General features: G+C 35.8%; 1 non-coding gene across 1 annotated transcript; it reads left to right on the top strand.

Annotated features, from left to right (window-relative positions):
* The first annotated feature begins 11,818 nt into the window (after positions 1–11,818).
* Positions 11,819–11,924, top strand: LOC121206483 (small nucleolar RNA R71). Its single transcript, XR_005901522.1, has one exon. It is a non-coding gene; the product is annotated as a small nucleolar RNA R71 (small nucleolar RNA).
* Positions 11,925–13,484: the final 1,560 nt, after the last annotated feature.

The raw sequence follows: 13,484 nt of genomic DNA, 5'->3' as shown, positions 1-13,484 counted from the left end.
CAGTCGTGTATTCCTCACTTGTAAAGCACACAAAGGGTTCTTGTTCAAAGTATCTGTAACTATAATTGTTTGTCCAGGATGATAACCAATGATTGATTCAAAATATTTCTACATCTTATGGCGTCATTATACATTCTTGTACTAAAACACACTCCAAACCATTCAATGATGCATGACTGAAAATCATAAACTCTTTACCCGATTCAGGCTAAACCAAAACTAATTCTTTAGTTAACAGTGTTTTCAACTGTTTATAACTTTATTAACACAATTAAACCCAATCAAGCTTTGCACAAATGAAAACTTCAACAATCGAAAAAACTTTATTTTACAATAATATTTCTCAAATAGACCATTCCGATAGATATAATTATGTATCATGTCTTCTAAAATATGAATTCTTCATTCAGACTATCCATCTATTTACCCGTGAATGCACAAAGTTTATTTCTGGGCCCAAGAATAAACTCAAACACATATAACCCAATTAACCTTTTAAACAAATAATCCAATCAAACTAAACAACTAAATCGATCTTGGCTGTCAAACAATAACTTTTCAAAGAAAACCTTTCTTCTTGTTGTCAAGATAACTTAGACATACAATTTATCTCAATTTCTTCAGGATAATAGTCAAAGATCTTCTTAGAAACTACATAAGTCGAATATGACATAACATTTTGTCTTTACTCATTGACATATACCAAGATTTACCTGGAAGTGATAACTATTACACAGATTTGAACTTGATCTTCTATCGTCTATTCTTTTGCCAATGTCAATTCCCTTTCAAGAAAACTAGAAGGGATTATATAATAAAGTTATCTCAACTCTTAATCATCGAAGCATTGTACTATACTGAAACCACCTCCGTCAGATAAAAATCATAATGCCATAATAAGACCAACATTTTAACCGCATAATAGATAATAACCTAGTTGTTAATAATGTATTTAGAATACAGAAGAAAATCAATTATGGTTTTAACAGAAATAAATGCAGAAACATAACCTCCACAAATCTGATAACAATACCATTGTACTCCCATGATCAAACCAAAAATTATAGTCATAATAGATATATTCATCTCCATCAAAAGGATATCTCTTGCAAATAATCACATAGAATCAAAATAAAATCAAGGTAACGAAATATCAAAGTATGGAACTGTACAGAATTTCTAAAAATTATGACCCATATAGAATGATAAAGATCTCAATGATATCTCAGAGAAATTCTAGAAGAAAACATCACTCATAAGCATTGAAATCAATTTTGATAAAGGCAATATAATCTTCATGTATATTCAATAAAACAATAGCCAGTAGAAACAAAATACTAGCATCATACAGATTTTACCGTCAACATTTCTATCAACACAATGGAATAAAATACCAGGGAAAGATAAAGCCATGCCAATCATAACCCTAACATACCAACAATGCTTTTGTCTATCAATATGTTTAGCTACCATTCTCATACAATAATAGTTTTATTTGAAAATAAATAGCCACATATGCCTCTAAGAATAATTGATCACATAGAATACCCAGAAGAGATGATTATAAGCTATTCGACTATACTGCTGTACTTAGATATCTTTACAATTCAAACGTTTTTCCACTGTTTAATTTTGTCATTATTGATCCCTCTTTATCCCATCACTAACAAAAATCAATTAAGTAGAACTTCCAGTTAATACATTCTTTAGGTATCATACCTGAATATTTTGTTTCATCAAAGTCAGCTTCTTCTTTAATAGTGACTTTGCATAATCCTAATAGACTTCAAAACGATCTGATATCTCTTCTAGTACTGTCTTTATTGTTGACTCATTCTCTTTTTTGACCACAGTATTAATTCTTCAATCATGGAACTCTGTAATTCCACACTTGTTAGTTTATTCAATCTAAATCTTACAGATTTCATTGTAACACTATACTGATAAAGGGGTGAGGGTCGTAAAGCCTTAAATTTAACTCTTACATATAAATGTACATAACATAACATTTATCAATAACATAATATTATGAACCTTTATGAACTTCAATTCATCATAAACACATTTTCGCTCAAATATTTGAGTACCACTTTCTGCATTATCAGAATTAGCTCGATTAAATAGCATATTTGTCTAATTAAAACAAATTTCATCAAAATCAGGAGATATCACACTATCACAAGTTATATATTGCATGTATAGCTAGACTCACATATGCTATGTTAGTCCTAGAATCGACTAAACTATAGCTCAAATACCAATAAATGTAACACCTCCCACTCGTATTCAACTCCAGAATAGGGTTATGGAGTATTACCGGACTTATAACACATAAAACCATACTTTTCTCATTCATTCAATCAATTCATACAATCTCATTCAATATCAATCAATTTGTCCCTTATAATAGCCTACGAGGCCTTAAACATGCTTTAGGAACGGTTCAGGACTAAACTGATAACTTATAAAACTTTTATGAAACTTTGAAAATTTTTATCAAAACAGAGAACACATGCCCATGTGGGCAGGCCGTGTGTCTCACAAGGCCACTAGACATTCCCGTGTTGCCAGCCGTGTGAAAACAAGGGGTATATACTGACTTGGGTCATGTGTCTCTACCCGTGTGGACAGAAATAGGCTATTTGTAAAGCCATTTTGCCACCCTATTTTTAAATACTTGCACAAGCATAATTTGCAACATCTTATAACTCAATAGGTAGCCAATCCATAACATTTCATACACATATTATACTAATTCAATATAAACAAATTTCACGTATTTGTTACACAAAACCAACTGAACATAGTATTCAAATACATAAATTAATTTCATGCATTTTCCATTCATATGTCTACTACATATCAAGACAACATTTGCATATTTCCAATCCATCTACTACTTGCCAAAACATTCCATATTTGAATACTTGTACACAACCAAAACATTATACCAAATTAAGCCAAATCACATGGCTTTATCTTATATCACAACATGTACCAAAATCACTATCTCAAGTAACCATAATTATCATCTTTATAACTAGCCTATACATGTCATATTTACATATATTATTAAGTTCAAAGGTACCAATCGGTAACTGGATAGTGTGATACGTATCTCCGACTTTATCTGAATCGAACGAGCTATCGAACCTCTATAAAACATGGAAAAGAAACAGAGTAAGCTTTATAGCTTAGTAGGCTCGTCTAAGTCAAAATTTAACTTACGATTTATACATAATCAAACAATTAAACAAAGTATATCAAATTCACTTGCCAAATGCCTATACACAAGTATTCATCAAAATGTTAGTCCCATAAGTACATATAATCAACCTTTATCTCAATTTTATACATCAATGTATTACATCATATCAATTTCATGTAACATGTATAACATATGTTACAATCCATTCTCATCCATATAATCGACAATCAATTTATATAACCAATAATTCATCTGTATAACTATTCGTAGAATAAAGCCTGTTGAACCTATTAGAATATCGATAGATACATGGGTTATACACACTGTGTGTATTAATCGGTAATCCATCAATTCATTATCATATTCACTCTTTCTAGCTATGATCAGTAAGCTCCTCCTAAGCTGATGAACAGTAAGCTCTATCGAGCTAGAAATAGTAAGCTCTAACGAGCTGGAAACAGTAAGCTTTGATGAGCTGATATATTGGTAAGCTCATACGAGCTGAGGTGAGTCTACAACACATACAGGATCTCGACCTAAACAGTAACCCTAATGACATGTCACTCGTATCCTATGAATTCCTACAATTCAAACGGGGCTTGGTAACCATCAGACTATATCCATAAGGCATTTGTATTTTAAGTAGATCATTTATTCAATTATATACATTCATTTCAAATAATTACAAGTATTTAAAAGTTCGATTCTAATTATACGAACTTACCTCGTTCGCTGTAACGACGAATTAGGTCGACTAATTCGATACTTTGTTTTCCCCCATTCTAGATCCAAACCTCATTTATCTCAATCTATATAATATAAAAATTAACTTATTTAATCATCATTTCATTCAATTTATCACAATTTACACATTTTGGCAAATTTACAATTTTGCCCCTATTATTTCACATTTTTGCAATATAGTCATTATCACATAAAATCACAATTCATTCAATTTAATACAAATTCATGCTGACAAAATATTATACATGTTATTAGGGTGATAAACTTTAAGATTGCAATGTGGCATTCTATCATGAATGTCGTAACATTGATTACTACTGTAAAAGATATATATATATATATATGATGCGATATTCGAAAGTATATGAGTCTAGTTGTAATATAGTTACAACAGAGTAGGTAAGTACTCCGAGTATCGTACCTAATGGATGCCAGTGCTAGATCAATTTTAATGATGCGTGATTTTTATGACAGGTTTTAAAGATTTATGAAAGAATCATTCTTAAGACTAACTTATTATCACGATCAAGGCAAGTGTACCTATTGAACAGTAGTATAGTTTAGCAAGACCGGATTGTCGAACCCAAAAGAACTACGAGTACTAGTATTTACTTTCTTTTTATTATCTAGCCTAAAAATTAAGAGGTTTGGTTAACCAAAATAATTACTAAACTAAGAATGCATAGAAAGAAAACTTGGGAAAATACTTTTGGAAAATCTGATTGATTAAGACAATACCTAAGGAAAAATCCACCTAGACTTCACTTGTTATTTGACTATGAATCAGACGATTTATTCATTTGACTTGATCCGTGGAAATCCCTAAGTTATATTATTATCTCTTTCGAGACTAATAACGTCTAACCCTAGGTTGAATAATTGAAATCTCTTTCTAATTAATACCCTAGAATTGCATTAACTCGATCTATGGATTCCCTTATTAGGTTTCACCCTAATCCGGCAAAAGTTTATCACCCTATCTCTAGGCGTGCAATCAACTCCGCTTAATTATGAAAATTTTACTCTTAGACAGGGTCTATTCCTCCTCTGAATAAGAGCTTAACTTAAATCAATATCCTGGAATATCAAAACAAGAATTAAGAACACATAATTAAGAACAAGTCAAATATTTATCATACAATTCAGATAATAATAACAAGATCCGTCTTAGGTTTCATTCCCCTTAGATATCTAGGGGGTTTAGTTCATACTTATGAAAGAAAACATCTCAAAATCATAAAGATAACAAAACATAAGAAAACCCAAAACTCCTGAAGGAACTTAAAGGGAGATCTTCAGTCTTGATGATGAATCCATCTTCTGAGATGGGTCAATCGGCTTTCCTTGAGTAATTCCTTACTTCCTACTCTGCGTCCCTCTCTTAAGTGCCTCCTCAGGTGTTTCTATAAGCTTTTGGATTCCTAAAAGCCTTAAAATTTTACCTTCTCCGAATAGGACTATACTTGGGCTCAGCAAGGACACGCCCGTGTGACACGACTGTGTGCGATTACTCTAGCCTGTGGTCAAGGCTATTGAATAGGCACGAGCGTGTAGTCTACCCGTGTAAGTTGTGCTTCAATCCTACCAAATGGACACAGCCACGCTCGTGTGAGGAAGTCCAGGCAGTTTTGATTTCCCACATGGGTCCATTTTCTCCGTTTTCAGCCCGTTTCTCGTTCTTTTTACTCTCCTATGCTCTCCTAAGTATAAAACATGAAATTAAAGGATTAGGAGCATCAAATTCACCAAATCTAAGGAGAAACCATTCATAAATGGGCTTAAGCATGGGATAAAAATATGTATAAATTACGGTTTATCAAATACCTCCACACTTAAGCATTTGCTTGTCCTCAAGCAAAATCCTCAACTCATAATCAAAATAAATTCTTCTCAATTTATAATCCCTATCAATAATATCTCAAAATAATCCATCAGTATTCATACATTGAGAATTCAACTAAAAGTACATTAAAGTTTCAAACATTCCAAGTTGAGCATTTTATCATGAAAACATAGGTGTCTCCCCTTATCTAAGTGATTACCTTTGATCAAAATATCACAGAGTTTAACATCCTCACTAAAGATTCACTCAAATCACTCAAGGTGTTTAAGAACATCAATAAAAGCACTCATTAGTCAATATAAAAAGTTATTACCATAGGCTTGCTTGAAAATCAAATCTCCACCACTATATATTGAGCTGATACATCAATCAAAAAGGTCTTTTTAGAGGGTTGTAACGTGGCTTTGGTTTGGGGGTATGGTTACAAGCTGAAAGAAAATGTTAGAATCGAGATTGAATTTAAAAAGTACCTAGCTAGAAAAAAAACTAGTCATTAGTTGAATACAAGTGAGCTTCTTCTCAAAATATGGAACTAACACTCAAGCTCAAAAATGATGAATTACTACTAATATGTATGTAAGTATTTTTTTTTAAGAACAAGTCAAATATTTAGAAGAACAAAAAATAACTAAGCAATTTGTTCAAATCAAATCTCGACAAAAATAGGGATCAAATTAGGGGATTTCAACAATAATGGGTTATGTGTTAATATTGAGGGTAAATAAATTAATGGCTTGTTAGGCTCAAAAGGGGTTCACTAAGGGTTAATTATGGAGGTAGGCTTTTGTGGAGTGAGTGGGTTAAACCTAAGTGCCTTTATCATCTTGACATATCAAATCAAATGGTGTGGTCTTTACATGCATAATCAAGCAAATTCTAAAATAACAAATCAAAACTGACGCACTCATAATGAAAGTGAGCATGAAAGGAATAAAATATGCTCTAAAGGCTCAAGATCTCACAAAAATTATGGCTTTTTGGTGTTCAAACTTGTGAATTTCAACTCAAGATAATACCTAAACTTAGGGAAACAACCTAAAAGTTTTTAATTCTTCAAAAATCAACTCATCATGCTTGATTCCCTAATGTCTTAAAGTTTAAACAATCAATGCATAATTGCCTATGTTTTAATTCAAGACATATCAATAAAAATCATAAATTAACTAAAATTCATTCTAATAGTTATATGAGTGATTCACATGAGAATAAGACAAAATTCAGGGATTTCTAATGATGATATAAAAGACCCCCCCACACTTAAGATGTACATTGCCCTCAATGTACAAAGAAAGATATATTGACAAAGATAGATTTAAAATCATAAGCTAGGGAGAGAAGTGAAACTTCCTGAATGATGAATGAACTCCTTGAATTGGAGTGATAAAGAGTAATCGACCAAAGCAATGATAAGAGTGGAGGAGGATACTCTGGTGGTGGTGGAGGTTCATTAATCCATAAATCCTACCCCAAAAGAATATTATATCTGGTGGTACCTATGGTCTTGGTCGAGCAGGACATGGCAGTCGTGGAGAACCTTTTCTGGTGGAGTTTTTAGTTCCTATGCGATGATGAGCTTTGGAGCTCTTTATAACCGTGATAGAAACAGGAACTTTTTAGGGAATATAAAGAAGCATAATTACTCGTAATGAGATAGCTGAAATTAAAAATTGTAAAATAAAAATTATAAAACCTAATAAAAATAAGCTTAAAGAAAAATAAAAAGTAGTCTTAAAATATAATAGAAGTAAAAACATAAAATAATAAATAAAAGTTTTAAAACATCTTCATCGCTAGATGGTTCGTGAGGTGGGGGTGGCGATGAGATGTGAAGGTGCTGACAAATCTGGGAAGTGTAGTATCAATGTGATCAAAACGCTAAAAACACTGTTGTTCAAATCGTGTAAGGCGCTCAGAGATGTTAGAATATGAAGCCGCCGCATGAACTGGACAATGAGAAGGTGGTGGCTGAGTTAGTGGATCCTCGTGACGTGAAAGGACATCATCAATAATGTCCTCTGGGTCCTCCTCCTCAGTGGACTGGGCGAGGTGGTACTGAGGAGGGTATGTGCCACGTTGTTTCTCGATCATCCTCATACTTAGCATGCTCGAGATGCCCTATGGGGACATCTGGCCGATGAGAGTGAGGGAGAATGATTATACTGCTATGTTGAGGAGCCCAAAGTGCCGAGCCAATCGAGTCACATAGGGCCCAATAGAGATGACCGCTCTCCTGTGCTGCTCCGTCTAGTGGCGAATGGTTAGGGCAATAAAGTAGGTGAGGTCGATGACTTGCCCATTTTCCATGCTCCATAAGAAATAGGCGCCGTGGGTGGTGACGACGCCGGTGCTCTCACGTCTCCCTATCAGAGTGTGAGCCAAGATGGCATGTAGATACTTCAAGGATGGAGGGAGAGTCGATGCCTTGGAGCGGCTAGGATCGTAGGTGGTCGAGGCAGGCACGAGGTCCCTCCAGCATTTTGAGGGGGAGTAGTGGCTGGGGCGGTGGAGGGTGTTTAGTTCATTTTCATCCATGAACTCCTTCGTGTATAGCCCTAGTGCAATTTCGAACTTGGGTATGCTCAACTGGCGTACTAGACCACCAAGGCGGAACTGGACCGTTCCAAGATCGTCGAAGTTGGTCATAACGGTCTAAAGATGGAACGTCGAGCAGAGCTCTAATGTGAACTCGAGATATGTTGGCTCAATGATCTCAAAGAAGAGCCCCTACGGGTCAATCGTTAGGAGGGCTCAGCCCGCGTCAGCGAAATGAATCTGTTCTAGTGTGGCCCAGTCAATGCAGTGGCCCACACTTCGGGGTCGGGCCCGTAATATTTGATATAATTCCTCCTGGGGTCCCAAGGGAACTTGGAGGAACAGGTGCCTAATTTCCATGGTAGGACCCGAGGATGACGCTGCTCCTTTCCTCTTCTTCAAGGCGGGAACGGCGGTCTTCTTACCACGTGAGGACGACATTGTACCTACATTGATAAATCGAAGTTCAACCAATATGCCCCAAGAATAGTATGGAAAATCAAGACTAAATATGAATATTTCATGAGATTTACGTACTAAATGATACAAACTAAAACAACTAAATATATCAAGTTATAAGATTATAGGTGTAATGAATGAATGCATGTAGGTAAGCATAAATTCCATGGAAACAAGGAAAAATGAAAGAGTATAGCATAATGTAGTAACTAAAATGACAATTTTTATAAAACAAACATGAGTATTTTAATATTCTAACTATGAATATTCATTCAAAATAGTTCAATAGAGCAGAGAAATCATGAAATAAGCAACATATTTAAAAAAATAGAGAGAAAAGAGTAAACAAATGCAAAAGGGAGGAGCTTGGGCATTGGAATCGGTGTTGTAGGTGGCACACGGGCGTGGGAGATAGGGCGTGTGGAGTTGCAATGGCTAGGGTTAGCGATTTTTGGGGAGGGAGATGATGAATAGTGAGGGGTTTATATCGATTTTGGGGCACACGGCTATGGGACACCCCTGTGTGCCCTAATTTTTGCCCATGTGTTTTACAATTTTTAAATTTGGGCACGTTTGACATTCGGCCCACGCCCGTGTTGCTTGGGTGTGTGGGCGTACAAGGTCGTGTCGCACGGTCGTGTCTTGCTTCATTCGCTTCTCCCATGCCCGTGTATATAGGTCCACGTCTGTGTTGGTTTTGACAGTGTCGAACACGGGTGGGCGACACGTCCGTTTTACATTCTCAATTTCAACCACGGTTTCAAGGCACATGTGTGTCTCACACCCTTCTTGTTTTGGCAGTTTCGTCCATAGCCATATCGCACAGCCGTGGCAACTTATCGCATCCCGTGTTGGGGAAAAAATCTTGCCTTGTTTTCACACGGCCTAATGCACGCCCGTGTGCCTGGCCTTGTAGGCTTTAGTAAGCCTGTGTCCATGATTTGGTTAGTATGGTAGATGTTAAAAACTAAAATTTAAAGAAATTAACACTGTTAGTGCTCGGGTTGCCTCCCGAGAAGCGCTTATTTATAGTTTAAGCTCGACTTACCTCTCTTTTGCATGGTCAAGGTGGTGCGAGGAGTTTACACTCCTCATCCCTACTATCAACTTTATCAACATAAGGTTTAAGACGGGTATTGTTTACCTTAAATGTGTCGAATTTTGGATGAATTGCCTCGACTGTACCATATGGGAAAATACTGAGTACCGTAAGAAGAATTTCTTCATTAGGTTCAGGAGTGGCAATGCGAGGATCTACTACATCTAATAGTACTTTGTCTCCAACCTTAAGTTGATTTGGTGAGGTATTAAGCTTGTCCTGGCTCGATTTCTGTTTATCAGGTGTTCTCAGTTTCTGTGTCCGCTATTCATCTAGCTCCTCGATATGTAGTCTTCGTTCTTCATAGATAGATCCTCTGTTGTTGTTTGAAAATGGCTCATATGTGTTCTTAAAAACTCTTTCCTGCATAAAGGGTGTCACCACATGATCAGTACTAGTAGAATGATTTATACAACCACCTTCAATTTTTGATATGTTACTCGAATTACGAGCTTGAAGGGTGATCATTTCATCTCCCACAATAAGTGTGAGTTCACTTGTACCAACATCAAAAATGGTTCTAGTAGTCGCTAAAAAGGATCGTCCTAAAATTAAAGGTGCGTTACTATTCTCTTCCATGTCTAGAACAACAAAGTCTACTCGGTATATAAATTTATCGATCTTAACAAGAACATCTTCAATGATACCCCTAGGAAATCTAATGGTTTTATCAGCCAATTGAATACTCATTCTAGTTTGTTTGGGTCTCCCAAGACCTAGTTGTTTAAACATTTTATAAGGCATAACATTAATGCTTGCCCCTAAGTAAGCCAATGCATTATGAACATCTAAACTACCAATTAAACAAGGAATTGTAAAACTCCCTGGATCCTTCAATTTGTTGGGTAGCTTATTCTATAATATGGCTGAGCAAACTGCATTCAACTCCACATGCGACGCCTCATCCAACTTTCATTTATTTGTTAAAAGCACCTTTAAAAACTTGACTGTGTTTGGAATCTACGAAAGGACTTCAATAAACGGTAAGTTAATATGTAGTTTCTTTAAAAGTTTAAGGAACTTACCAAATTGTTCATCTAATCGGTCTTTCCTTGTCGCATTGGGGTATGGCACACGAGGTTTATATTCTGTACTCACCATCTTTGGGTCATTTTGGCCTACCTCATTCTTACATTTTCTTACCACCATTTCTGGCCTTGGTTTTGCAACTGACCCTTCCTCATCTTGAATGGCAATCGCGTTGAGCTGCTCCCTTGGGTTAGATTCAGTGTTGCTTGGTAGGCTACCTTGTGGTCGTTCAGAAATGAACTTGGCGAGCTGGCCAATCTGAGTTTCGAGCCCTTGGATTGATGCTTGTTGATTTTTGAGTGTCGTCTCGGTATTCTAAAAATAATTTTCTGACACCGAGATGAATTTGGTTAGCATCTCCTCAAGGTTCAGCTTTTTCTCCTGCTGGTACGGTAGTTGCTGAAAGCCTAGAGGGGGTGGTGGTCTCTGATTTCCTTGGCCTCCCCATGAAAAATTTGGGTGGTTCCTCCAAACTGCATTGTAAGTATTGCTATAAGGATTGTTTTGAGATCGAGGATTGTTACCCATGTAATTTAACTGCTCATTCTCCATGTTGTGGCCATAAGGTGGGTATTCTGAACTGCTTGATCCACCTCCACTTACTTCACATTGTATTGCTGGGTGACCCTATGAAGAACGAAGAAAACCATCAATTTTCTTATTCAAGAGTTCTACTTGATTAGAGAGCATGGTGGTCGAATCGACGTAATAAACGCCGGATGTTTCAGTTGGCTTTGTCCTCATGACTTGCCACTGATAGTTATTCAGTGACATCTCCTCTATAAATTCATAGGCATCTTTAGGTGTCTTATTATTGATGGTTCTGCCAGCAGCTGTGTAAACCATTTTTCGAGTTGAAGGATTCAAGCCATTATGAAATGTTTGAACCTGTAGCCAGAGTGGTAGCCCGTGGTGAGGGCATCTTATCAAGAGGTCATTGTATCTCTCCCATGCATTGTAGAGTGTTTCTAAATCCATCTGCACAAAATAAGAGATATCATTATGTAATTTAGCCGTTTTAGCCGGCAGAAAATATTTTAATAAAAACTTTTCGGTCATTTGTTCCCAAGTAGTGATTGACCCCTGTGGCAACAAGTTCAACCACTGTTTAGCTTTGTTTCTCAATGAAAAAGGGAATAACAGAAGGTGAATTGCGCCATCAGAAATGGCATTAATTTTAAATGTATCAGATAGTTCCAAAAAGTTTGCCAAGTGAGCGTTGGGATCTTCGTCCTGCAAACCATCAAACTAAACAAATTGTTGTATCATTTGAATTGTGTTAGGTTTCAGTTCAAAATTATTTGCAGTTACAGCAGGTCTAACTATGCTCGATTCAATTCCTGTTAAAGAAGGTTTAGCATAATCATACATAGTGTGCGGAGCAGGATTCTGATTAACAGCAATCGCAAGAGGTAGCGAATTTTCTTGGTTTTCAACCATCTCCTCGGTTGTGGTTGAAGTATCGTCCTCTTGCTCTTCCTCTGTGTATCGTAAGCTTCGCCTTATTTCTCTTCGGTTTCTACGAACTGTGCGATCGATCTCACTATCGAAGAGTAATGGTCTTGGCAGGTTTCTTCTGGTCATAAACTAGAAAAACCTGTCAGAAGAAAATAAATGAAGAATTAGAAAACAAAACAAAATTTTAAATTGCAATAAAAGTAAAATGGCTAAAGTAATAAAAATCGAGTGTTCCTAATATCCTAGTTCCCCGGCAACGGCGCCAAAAACTTGATGCGTGATATTCGTGACAGGTTTTAAAGATTTATGAAAGAATCGTTCTTGAGACTAACTTATTATCACGATTTAACTAAACTAATTACTAAACTAAGAATGCACCGAAAAAAAAATTGGGAAAATACTTCTGGGAAAATTCGATTGATTAAGACAATACCTAAGGAAAAATCCACCTAGACTTCACTTGTTATTTGACTCTGAATCAAATGATTTATTCATTTGACTTGATTCATAGAAATCCCTAAGTTATATTATTATCTCTCTTGAGACTAATAACATCTAACCCTAGGTTGAATAATTGAAATCTCTTTCTAATTAACACCCTAAAATTGCATTAACTCAATTTATGGATTCCCTTATTAGGTTTCACCCTAATCCAGCAAAATCTTATCACCCTATCTCTAGGCGTGCAATCAACTCTGCTTAATTATGATAAATTTACTCTTAGACAGGGTCTATTCCTCCTCTGAATAAGAGCTTAACTTGAATCAATATCCTAGAATATCAAAACAAGAATTAAGAACACATAATTAAGAACAAGTTAAATATTTATCATACAATTCAGATAAAAATAACAAGATCCGTCTTAGGTTTCATTCCCCTTAGGTATTTAGGGGGTTTAGTTCATACTTATGAAAGAAAACATCTCAAAAGCATAAAGATAACAAAACATAAGAAAACCCAAAACTTCTGAAGGAACTTGAAGGTAGATCTTCAGTCTTGATGATGAATCCATCTTCTGAGATTGGTCAATCGGCTTTCCTTGAGTAATTCCTTGCTTCCTACTCTGCATCCCTCTCTTAAGTGTCTCTTTAGGTGTTTTTATATGCTTTTGG

The sequence above is a fragment of the Gossypium hirsutum genome, chromosome A01, assembly GCF_007990345.1.
Source record: "Gossypium hirsutum isolate 1008001.06 chromosome A01, Gossypium_hirsutum_v2.1, whole genome shotgun sequence".
Taxonomy (NCBI): Eukaryota; Viridiplantae; Streptophyta; class Magnoliopsida; order Malvales; family Malvaceae; genus Gossypium; species Gossypium hirsutum.
Note: the sequence above shows the minus strand (reverse complement) of the source record. Positions and strands in the feature narration are given on the sequence as shown.